This window comes from Pinus tabuliformis, chromosome 7 (assembly GCF_031772625.1).
Source record: "Pinus tabuliformis cultivar Carrire ecotype Pingquan chromosome 7, CPIR1, whole genome shotgun sequence".
In the NCBI taxonomy this organism is placed as follows: Eukaryota; Viridiplantae; Streptophyta; class Pinopsida; order Pinales; family Pinaceae; genus Pinus; species Pinus tabuliformis.
In genome coordinates, this window is record NC_142293.1 from 1,645,465,607 (window position 1) to 1,645,478,386 (window position 12,780).

The 12,780-nt window shown below is 31.4% G+C and overlaps 1 pseudogene; it reads right to left on the bottom strand.

The window, feature by feature from the left end:
- Positions 1 to 10,961: 10,961 nt before the first annotated feature.
- LOC149254697 (putative F-box/LRR-repeat protein 8 pseudogene) lies at positions 10,962 to 12,026 on the bottom strand (annotated as a pseudogene).
- Between the last annotated feature and the right edge of the window lie 754 nt (positions 12,027 to 12,780).

The window sequence follows — 12,780 nt, forward strand, 5'->3', positions numbered from 1 at the left end:
TTGCCTGAGTTAAAAATACATAAAATGTACAATATTCCATTTTTTGTAAATAAATTAGTTCAATAATGCATTTATTTAAAAAATTAACCCCTAGTTAGTTCTTACTAACATTTTTCATTTTTACCTATACAGCCAAATCATAAAGCATCTGGATTTTAGAAATTTACTCCAATCTCCAAATTAATTATTAATTTTCAAAACCCAAAACATCGAAGTGGGTGTAGTTTATTTTTATTTTTGTTTTCAAAATGGCTGTAATTTAGAAACTTAAATTCATAAAAATAAAACCAAAATAAAAATTGATGTTTAATATTAAATTTTAAAGTAATTAACATATAAAATATAATTAATTAAATTAAATTAAAATTTAATACATAAAATATATATAAAAAATTCTTAATCGCATCGGGAGATCGGATCAGAGATAGTAATCGCATCAAAACTTTTTTAAATAACACATTTTTTAAAACCTCGACACCTCTCGATGCCGATCGCCGATTAAACAAAAGGAAAAGGGGCATAAGGCATTAACCAAAGCCTTATTAATTCTTGTGTTTTGTTTTGTTTTAACTCATTCATACGAATGAGTTAAAAGGTAAGGGTAGGATAATGTTAAAATAGATTAAATATTTGATAATAAATTTTAAATTAATTAAAATATAAAATTTAATTAAATTTAAATTTAAATATTATTTAGATTAATATTAATTAGTTATAAATAGTTAATTATATTAATTAGTTAGATTAAGATTAATTAATAACAGTTTATTAATTAATTAGGTTAGTTCATAATTAACAATTAAATTTGAATTAATTATTAGATAATTAGAATTTTAATTTAGGATTAATTTTTTAATTAAAATTATGATTTTTTAGCTTAGCAACAGAGATTCCAGAATTGTGCCAGATTTGACTTATCAACTTTGGAAGCTCATAGATTGAGTTTTATTTGGCCAAATGAGGCACAGGACGGCTCATTGGAAAGATAAAATCAAGGAGAATATTTCTGAGGAGGTTTCACTAACAGATTTGGTCATTAATTAGGTTAAAAATAAGGCAGAAAATCAAGCTCTAAGTTTTATTTTCTGCATTTTCATTTGTCGAAACCTCTTCTAAATGCAGATCCATTCATCAATGATATTCTTGGCCAATTAAAACATCTCAGGCATCAATAGAGAACTTATATTTTAATTTTCAATTATTTAATTAATTGCATTTGGTTGGATTTGTTTTAATGTCAGAAATGACATTTTGATTTTATTGTTGCATTTTAATTTTATTTTGATTTCTTCTTGCAGGAAAATAGTAGAAGGGATATGGAGAAAAAGATATCAATCAATGATAAGGCTCCAATAATTAAAGATTGGAATTTTTGAGTAAACAAAATTGGATTAGGCAGATTTTTCTTCAACAAACTATCTTCTCAAAATACTTTTAGAAATATTATAAATGGCAGATTGCAGAATGCAATAGGGGCTGCTTTTCTCTGCGGTTTTGGACTTCTAAAAGCACTTCTGTAATAAGAATTTAAAGTTGTAGGAGAGAGTAGAGAAAATCTCATATCTGGGGATTATTGAGGATTTTTCTTCTGTATCTTGAATTATGCATGATTGGCAAAGTTTTTACTATTGTGGCTTTAGATTTGAAAGCAAAAATTCAAGCAATGTAAAGGACTGTTGGAGACTAGGGTTAGAGAAATTGATGTAATAAATTGGTATTTCTAATACTACTGTTTTAAATATTAGTTTCATTCTTATGATAATATGAATGTGTCATTTTATTCATATTTGTGCACTTTTGTCAATATGGGTAATTTGTTTCAATGTTGTTATTATGTATCTCTGTTCTTATGAATTAATTTCTGATTTCTAAGTAACTATTTACTCAAAAATCTGTCTTATAAACCTGATTTATTGAATGGTAATGTGTTGTGAATTATTTCTACATATTATTATTTAATTATTGGATTTACTGATTTGACAATTAATAACATTTTTGTGAATTTCTTCCTGAGTGTTGTTGGCTGATTATTTCAGTTAATAGGTCTCAATAGGATGTGTTTTGGTATCCATAATGTCAATTAGTTGAATTGTTTCATTAACTTGATATTCATTATAAACAAGACATATTTAAATCTCAATACTTTAAATATCTTGCTCTTGGTTGGGTTAGATCTATATCTGCCTAATTAAGATAAGATTAAAATTAGTTTCTTTTTGCTTGCATTATAAAATAAGTTTGCATTTAGATTAATTTTCGCATTCTTTTAAGTCATCTTCTCAAAAAGGCAAAATTTTAGTTGTGGCTTCGCTGAACCCAAATCAGCTTAAAGGTCATTCTCTTGCCCAATCAGCAAGAAGAAGTGATATGATATCCCTAACTATTGGTAGTGAAAGATACATCATAAACCAATAGCAATAGGGAGAAGGTAATTGGACCTAGTTAAACCAGTCGGAGTCATCAAACCAAATGGAAAAGAAACTGCTTTAAGATCCAGATTGGATGGTTATCCTCCATTGTTGTTGCAGCAATTTTCAAAGCAGCAACAAAACTATTCTTCATACCTCCGATGTATTATTCAACCCCGATGGTTTGTGTTAAACAATTACTCATTGCCACATAAAGATGGTTCTTAATAAAAAATCGACACATACATAGTATGAAATCTTGGGAATATACTGGACGTTTTCAAGTATGTTCGATGAAGTTAATATCTCTGATATCCGATGTGCCCAAGTCCTCTTATATACTTTAACAGCTCCGATGTTGTGGTCCTTCAAACTCTGATTGCAAGACATGGTCAAACTTAGTTTGTCCTTATAACTGTGTTATATAAGGAGTAACCTAGTAAGTTGCATTAGTTAGTCTTGTACCATGTTAATTTTTGGTTTTACTTAATACATTAAATAAATTACTTTAATATAATTATTTAATATTATTTAAATTCTAATTTAATTCAATTTAATTTTAATTAAATTTTTGTTTATTTAACTTTTATATATAATTAATTTCTAGTTTTTAATTATTATTAATTAATTTTTATGATTGTAATTAAATTATATTTAATTAATGAACTAATTAATTAATAGTTAATTATATTTTTTAAATATTTAGGATTAAAATATTTAATTAAAATTTCTTAATTTTTGTCGAAGTCGCGATTTTTCCATAATTATGGTAATTTTGACACTTCAACTTTGAAAGCTCATAAGTTGAGTTTTACTTAGCCAAATGAGGCCCAAGACAGCTCGTTAGATAAATAAAATCATGGAGAATATCTCTGAAATGACTATATGACCAGATTCAGTCATTAAATGAGTCTAAAATTTAGAAGAAAATTAAGCTTTGAATTTGTAACCAAAATTAATTGTTTTAGTTTAATTTTTGCATTTTCATTTGTTCAAAGCCTCCATTTGATTGTGTTCTCTTTGATCAATACGATATTTACAAGAGTCAATGGAAAGTACATATTTTATTTTTTATTTAATTAAAATTTGGTTGGAGATGTTTGTTTTCAAGTTTATATATATATATATATATATATATATATATATATATATATATATATATATATATACATTTTAATTAATTTTGATTGGCTTTTGGAAGGAGAGGAATTGAGGAATGAGGAAGAGAAGATTTGAATCAATGGAATTGCTCCAACAAAAGAAGAAGAAAAAAATTTGACCGATGAAAATTATTGGAGCAGATTTGTTCTTCAACATCTCTTCTATTTTTTGGAATTCATTTTTTGTAATTATAAATAGTGGTTTGTAGAATGGAAAAAGGGGGCTTCTCTCTTCTGCAATTCCATAATTCTTAAATAACTATTGTAATAGGGGTTTCGTGTTGTAGGTAGAGAGGATCAATCTCAGATCTAGGAATTATTTGGATTTATCTCTTTTCATTATGAACTGTGTATGAGAGGCGGAACTTGCACTATTGCAGCTCTTTCTTTTAGCAGCAGGTTTTATGCTTTGGAGGAGATTGTAGGAGATCGGATTTAAACAACAGAGCAAGAGAACAGGTTCAAATAAATTTGTATTAGAAATAATATTGTTTTTAATGTGAATTTCATTCTTGATGGCAAAATTATGTTGATTGGATTCATGTTGTTCATTACTGTCGATATGAATACATGTTTTACAAATTAGCTATCCAATATGTTTGTCTCATGAATCTGGTGTCAATTGTATATTTTGCTCTGATATATTAAAACTAGATTTCTAAGTAACTATTTACTCAGAAATCTGCCATCTAATTCTGATTTAATTTCCATTGACTTTATGTGAACTACTTCCTAATGTTATTGGTTCATCATTCATTTTTAATAGATCTCCAAACAACGTGTTTGGTAATTATAATATTAGTTAATTGAACTACTTGATTAGCTACATATTCATCTTAAGTCGGACATGTTAAAATCTCAATTATGTTAATCTCTTTCTCTTGGTAGGAAGAAGGACTAATAATTCTTTCCAGCAAGATATGCTTAGCATAGTTTTCCTTTTGCTTGCATTATAGAGTAAATCTGCATTTAGATTAAATTTTTCATTCTAGAAATCCTCTTCTAAAAGATGCAAAACCATAGTTGTAGTTTGGTTGAGCCTTAAATCAGCTTAAGGATTTTCTTCCTTGCCCGTGCACAGCAAGAAGGCTAATCAGATTTCTCTTTCTTTATTGGTGAGTTAAAGACATACTCTAGCAGAGATATAGAGAAGGTAACTAGACCTAGTTTAATGAGTTGGAACCACCATTCCAAATGGAAAATGAGTTGTTTTAAGTTCCCAGCCGGGTGGTCTCCCTTATAATGTTAAACGGTCATTTTGGACTATCAACAACTACATAGTATTTGGTTTGAATTTTCTAAGTAAGATGTATTAGTTTATGTTAATGGGTTTACTAAATATACTTCTGAATGTTGAGAAGCATATCATGATACAAAGTCAATTCTGACCACTACTAGTATAACCTCTAGATGTAACCACCCTATCCTCTAAGATGACACATGAAATAAGAAGTGAGTGAAATTAAACATAAGACCTTAATTATTAACATAAGTTTACATAACACAAGTTTATCAAATAAGTTATCTTAGAAGAAAAACAAAATGTATAAATTTGCATCACAATATATCCAATATAAATACAAATATATAAAAATAGTAATAATATAATCCAATCATATAAATTAAATTAAATTAAATTTCATACATTAGTTATCTAATAAATATACTTAATAATGAATGGTTTATTATGAGGTTTTGGCTATGGCGATTTTTTCCACCGTCGTTTGGTTTCATTCTAGGTTTCGGCTATGAGGGGGTTTGGTGGCTAAAACCCTACAGTTGTGGCCCCCTCTTCCTTTCTTAGGTAGTCGGCCTGGCTCATCAATGTGCTCTAGGTGTTGGTGTTACTAGCTACTGTTGTATGTGGGCCAACATCCACTGTTTGCCCTGTTTCTCTCTGGTGCGACATCATCCTTGGGTCTTGTCGCTTTGCTGGTGGTGCTCGGGTTTGTGTGGGGAGTTGAGGGGACAGGCTTGCCTCTGCCACCTACCCTATTCCGTGCCTCTTCCACACCTTTTTGTTGTGCTTGCTTCATCAACATTTCTCTGTGGTCGTTTCTCGTTGGGGTTGTAGTGGGGTTATTGCTTGGGTGCTGACTCTTTTCCATTTTTGAGGGCTTGCTATGGCCCCTTTTTTTTGGTAAGGCATGTTGGGCGGCCTGTGCCCAGCCTATGGCTTGTTACTTGGACAACTTTTTCTAGGGTTTATTGGTTTTTTTTTGGGTACCCATTTAGGGTTTTTTCCTAGATTTTTGGTTGCCCTTTTTGGGTTTTATTTGATGGGTTTGTGTGCCTGCATCTTGTGTGGTCTTTAGGCCTGTTTTCTCTGCCAAGAGGCGGAATACTTGAATGCGCACAACATATACAAAATATAAACTTTTTTCCTCTTTTAAATAAGTAAATTTGTGGGTCGATTTTCTCAAGAAAATAAATAGATATACTTAATAATAAATAAACATAAACTTTAATAGATATATTTCTTCACCCACATTTACTTTAACACTCACTTATACATAATCCTCTAGTACATATTTTGAAAAACCTATTCTTTTTTCCAAAAAAAAAAACTAATCAATTTTGTGAAATAAAGAAAAAGATAAAATAAAATTTGTTCACAATGTTTCGGAACATATGGTTCAACCTCTATTGTTAATCACATATAATTTACCATTGAGATCATAATTAACCAATACCTTATGTGACAAATGATGATTGTACAACCATGTTTTTGGAGAATATTTTAATACTTTGAATAATTAACAAATTAAAATTAAAATCAATTATTAATTTTGATATTTGTAATTATAAATATGTTTATTTTTTTTACATAGTGGAAAAAATTATCAAAACTCAGTTGTCAAATCAGTGAGGATAGTGATCAGTGGTTGCTATCTATAAATGCAGACCAACTCATCACCCTTATTTAAGGAAAACCATGCCACCTGAAATAACTCGTTGGTAAACCGTAAGGGGGCAGGCTTTCACTCCTGCCAGATGCCTATGGGTCTTGGGTCATTAACATGTTTACTTGCGTCCAATAAAGACGAGCTCTTAGCTAAACAAAAACCATTTTAGGACATACTCCAAATAATTTTAGAACATAAAGTTTCTACATAAATATTTATAAAAAATATTTATATAAATATGTTTAATTGAAAAATAATTGGTCTACATATTTATAAATATAAATATATAAGTTGTACATCTCATTTATATTACATATCATATATATTTCTTTTGTATGTAATTCCTTTGTTCCATGCATATTTGTTTTCCTTGTTGGTTTCATATATTTTATAACTAGCAATTGCCCCAAAAAGGTGGAAAGGTACGTCGATAGGATTGTTAAATTGGAAAAAGTTGTAGTTTGGTTTCATAATCATGCAAATATTTTTGATATATTAAATTTTTAAATATAGAAACAAGTTATATATTTCCATAGTGCCAAGGGATAGTTGAGTTGGTCGAGTTCATGTTGCTAAGTACCTCACTTATCAGGAGGTCACGGGGTCAAATCTCCTCGATGCCCCTGGGGTTAGGCCTTGCTAGTTTGGCCGTCAGGTAGATCCATTCGGGTTGATCTACCTGGATTTTCCCATGGATGTAGAGGTCAACCAGTGTCCATGAACCACCCTTAAAAAAATCCAAAGCTTTCCACTTTTGTTTCCTCCTTTCTTGCAATGTGGCATTAGGCATTCACAATGAAAAACACAAAAGCAAGCATTTGGAGAATTTTTTTTCACATTTTATTGCACATTAAGTTTTATGAGTTTTGTAGTTACTCAAAGCAAAAACATTCTAAAAAATTGCATGAAATTAGCCAACCAATATCATCATGCATGTTCAACTAAGTCGGTTTTCCTCTAAATTGCCACATTTTGTTTAAGGCACTTTCTTAGTGACATGCCAAGTTCATAACAAACATAAATCACTTGAAAACTGGGCCAAATATGTCATATCATAGCTGAAATATTTGCACATATTGAAAGGGGAAGGTCATGCAATCATCATCTAAAACTTAGGGCTGGATAAGATGCCAATTATAACCAAAATCAAATTTACTACAAAAGCCTTGGAGCCTTAACTCTCAGTAGAATTGCATGACATATGTAGAGAAAGATTAAATGATTTTACAAAAATTATGAAAGGGTGCAAATGAAACAAGCACAAAACCTGTGATCGCTCTAGCTTTTCCCACACATACAAAAGATAAGAAGGGGCACCAACCAATCCAAATCTTCACCATTAAAATCATGAGGCAATTTTATTTGAGTCGGGATATCAAATTTATCAAATAAACCTTCATACATCCTCACGCCACAGAAGAGGATCTTGGTGTGTGTGCTTCAATGGAATTCTTGTTTATGATGTTTATGATTTCTATGACATCGGTGTTGAGAATGAACACAGGACTGTGGTGATTATTGGAGATGAACCTATTGAAATGGAAATAGAGAACTCATTCCCTTTGATTGATATTGTTTCCAACGAAGGAATCCCCTGCCATCTTATTGAAGACATTAAAAAGAATTATTTCACCTACAATTGTGATTCCAAAGTTGACATAAGGGAAGCTATACTCACCTATATGATGCATTTGACACAGGAAAATATTTATAATAAAATTTATGCATAACAGGCCAAGGAGAAGGAATTCTCTGAAGATTGTTGGTCACAGAAGAACCTAAAAGGTTTTCAATTCCCTCTTGATAACATTACAGGTTGGGTTATTTTTTTGTGAACACAAGAGGAAAATATATTTAACCCTTCTTCGAGAAACTTAGAAATGTTATTAATACACTAGTACTTGGTCCTTGTCTTGAGAAAGTTACCATTGATGATGAAAAAGCCTATGTTTGCAGCACAATTGAATTTGACGTAGCTAGACCACACACTATTAAGATCATGGCTGAGCCAAGCTTCAATCTCTACCAAACTACTTCATTGATTTTCCTTGTGAGTTTATCTTTTCATATGAGGAAAGGGATGTTAGAGCACCTAAAACAGGATCCAAATAGTTCAGAGTACTTAAGAAATACCAAAGTGGAAGCATTTTATTCCCAGATATGACTGAGGTATGAGAAAATATCTCAAATTATATTGATTGTTGTTTCAATGGTATGATATATGTTGTCTTAAATCGTATGTTGACGCTTTTGAAGAAGGATCTTAGGATGATTTAGAGATATGCAAAATATTAGAAGAATGCAATATCTTTCATGATTTTTCTTAGATACTTCCATTTCACATATCTACCACAAAAATGTTAAATGAGGATTCTTGAGTTCAAAAGAGAAACTAATATGATGTTGTACTTGGAAGCAAGGTTGTCCTTCTCAAATAGATCCTAAAAGTTGTGGAGATAGGAATTTGTTAGTAGTTTTTGTTGCTACTTAAGATTTTACATAGTTCTAGATTAACATGTTCATAATTTGGTGGTGGAATTATTTTTCCCATAACGGATTCAAACAAGACTTGGAGACATGATGCCATTACAAATCTGGTACATAGAATTAAAAAGTTGCTCTTTTTTTCACTTGGGGACCCATTTCTCTCAGAACTCATTATATTAAAATCAGGCATTTCCTATACTCTATTCAGATTTTAGAGGTGGGTTTATTTTTTGAGAGACAAATTTGTGGCTAACAAACTACAATAAACCCATTCTCTCAAACATTTATACACAACAACATAATTTAGTGACCATTAAAATCTAGAAATGAACCTCTTCAACTCAACTCAATGACCATTAAAATCTACAAATGAACCTCTTCAATGGTCAAAATAAGTATTTTATCTTTAAACAACATGGAAATCAAGTTAAACACCATACAATGGTATTAAGTAGACAAATGTCATGAAAATTATTGAGAATAATCTTGAAATTAGTTACAGGAATCCATTAAGATAAAATAAATATATTATCAAAATTCCAATACAAAGGAAAAGAACTTTTGAACTCTAGCCATAGCTATCAATCACCAGCATCCCAGTACAGTCAACTCGATGGCTCAAATTGTCCAAATGTCTAGAATGTGTTGTTTGTTAGTCCTGCATGTGATTTATTCTGAATTTTGTATAATTCCTTTTAAGTTATTTAGTGTTCCTATGTAAAGAAAGGTACATACTATATAAACGGACATCCGTTGTCTATTTTGAATCTTTTATGTTTTAAATATCCAAAATATATATGTCAATATTTGTATACATGAATAGTAGTGGGAGCTTTCTTTGTCTCCGAGGGCCTAAATTAATATATAAGAACATTGTGTTTGATCTCTAAGAAACAATTGGCATGTAGTTCAATTATTTTAAAACACGATAAATCAAAACACAATTAACTACAATAACATAAATAAAATAGTTTGTTCTATTTCTAAATGAAGCCTTTAAATGCATTTGAACTATAATTCAGTTAGTCTGTAATGAGTGTTGTTTGACATCATTTATTGGTGATATTCAATTAAAAAAGGAGATTTTTTTAAAACATCTTGCATGACAAAAGAACATTAATCATTCCGCTAATAACCCAGAGAGAAATTCCAACCTTGTGCATATTATATTGGTTCTATTGAAGAAATTACAATAAATGAATTAATTAAACATTTGAAAAAATATGGAGATATCCTTTCTTACTAGACTTAATACATGTTTACTAATGTAACTAAGAAAGATTCATCTGAAAGTCTATTTGGTCGTTGAACACATACCCATTGCAAATATATTGTTTCTATCACAAATGAGAGCTCTTTTAGATATTATGTATGACAAATGCATATTGATTATTTTTCCAACATTGAACAAATTAATTCCATCCTTTCATAGATTTTGTTGCATTGCACTGAAATTACAACACAGGACTTAATAAAGTATTTGATAGAATCTCAAGCTAACAACCTAGAGATCTACTTTGTCAAGAAACTACCTACCTGTACAGCCGACAAAGATTTCATCTGAAAGCCTGGCTATGTGCATTTCCATTGCAAACAAGTCAACTCAGTCCTTAAGATATTGTTCAATGGATAAAGGAACTAACTCCACGATGCATCCAAGAAGATAAAAAAAACATTGGATTTCCACCGCACATAAGTGGTTTCTGTTATTTGGAAGAACATGTTCTATAGCCAGATTGATTAACTGTTGAGCACGCAAGAAAAGCTTAATGCAAATACCCCATTACAAGCAATGTCTTCCAACTCCATAATTAGTATTACCTGATCTAAATTCCAATTCATATATTTGCACTGTGCATAAGAAACACTATGCCAAAATATCCATGAGCAGTAAAGCAATTCCAGGCCACAAGGTTTCTTCGAGCAAAGAGAGATAACTTTGCCTTGGCTATGGATGATTTTTTGGTGGGAGGGGCACTAGCTTTAACGACACCAGCTCCTTAAGGTGGACCAACAACTGGATTTGACAATGGTATAGTATCCAATTTAACAACTAAAGATCCTTTATTGGCCCCCAACCGATTTGTGCCCTCCCAAGCAACGCCTCTACATTTATTCACCTTCACCTTAACTAACCTAGGACACATACTGACCAAGGACTAGATCTCATCATCTGACCCTAAACAACCCTTAATGCATGGCTTCTTCAAATAAATAAATTTCACAACGATACAAGATATCTTTATATCCCTGATCGTGTCACTGCCACAGAGAGCCAACTTCTCCAAGACCTAGAAAATGGAAGCCAACGGAGTCAAGCTCGTTGCAATCAACTTCAAAGAAGTCAACACTGACTCCTGTAAATTCTAACACTTTCTCCCCATGTAAATAATCCCTTCATCACCTATTTGATTCGTTTTCCAACCATTTATATGGAACTTCCTCATATTTTTGCATCTATTGGCATTCATGCACTCTTAAGTCTTTACCGGATGTAAGACCTCCAATCCTATGCACCTTGAAACAACCATTAGGCCCTAATCACTTACCTGCAACCTATCTAGATGCACCTCAACCAATCCACTCACATGATCAGGGATCACCTCAAGGAGTTTATCCCAATCCCCTGAATATTGAAACAACTTGAGGGTACACAGATTTTTCAATCCAACATTCAGGGCTACAAAATATTGCATGTTGAAAAGTTCCTTTAGGAAAATACTCTTCAACTTCAAACACCCTGGGCCGATGAACTCGACAATCCCCTTCGCTAAACCCTTCAACAACTTCATAGACAAGTCCTCTAACCTTACACAATACTTGAGAATAGCATTCATCCCCTCTCCATATGCACCTCAACCAATCCACTCACATGATCAGTGATCACCTCAGGGAGTTTATCCCAATCCTTTGAACATCAAAACAACTTGAGGGTACATCTTCTTCAATCCAACAATCAATGGTCCAAAATACTACCCATTGAAAAGTTAATTCAAGAAAATACTCTTCAAATTTGCACGCCCCGGGCTGATAACCATGGCACTCCCCTTAGCTAAACCCCTCATCCACGTAACAAACAACTCCTTTAATTCTACACAATTTTTTCAAACCAGTACACAACTTAAAAAAATCCTCAATTTCTATCAATGAATCCCAATTTAATCAAGCCCTCATCTTTTATACTTACCATTCTGCAATCACACCTGAGAGAGAGATTGGTCACATGATTGAACCTACTGAAGAGGCCTGGGATCGCCGCTGAGATATCCTACCGGGCATCCAAGGATAACCACTACCAACTTGACCCCTCGACAAGAAACCATCTCTTACACACCAGAGAGAATCGTTGTCGGTCACCGGAGCTCAGGCTGCAGAAGATGCAGGCCAAACATTCATCTGAAATATGTCGTTTTGAAGCATAAGAATAACAAACCAACAAATTCTTCAGTCGTCATGCTCACGGGCTAACATCCATGTGTCAAATTTTTATTGAAGGGAGGAGGACGAAAATAAGAGTTTTTTATTGGATGAATCTACTAATTCGGACCTGTAGAGGAATGCCTATCGACATAAAAATATGATCATTCACTTATGTGTTTGTGAAAATTTACGAGGCATAGATGACTTAATTCGTGAGGGGAAAATTACAAAATGATATTTTGATTAATTGTATTTTCTTTTTCTATTATTTTTTGTATATATTGTATATATTTATTTATATTAAACAAAATTAATAATTAATTAATTTTTCAATTTATTAATATTAATATTTATTTAAAAAATAAGAAAATAATTATTATTAGAAAACACAATTGAATT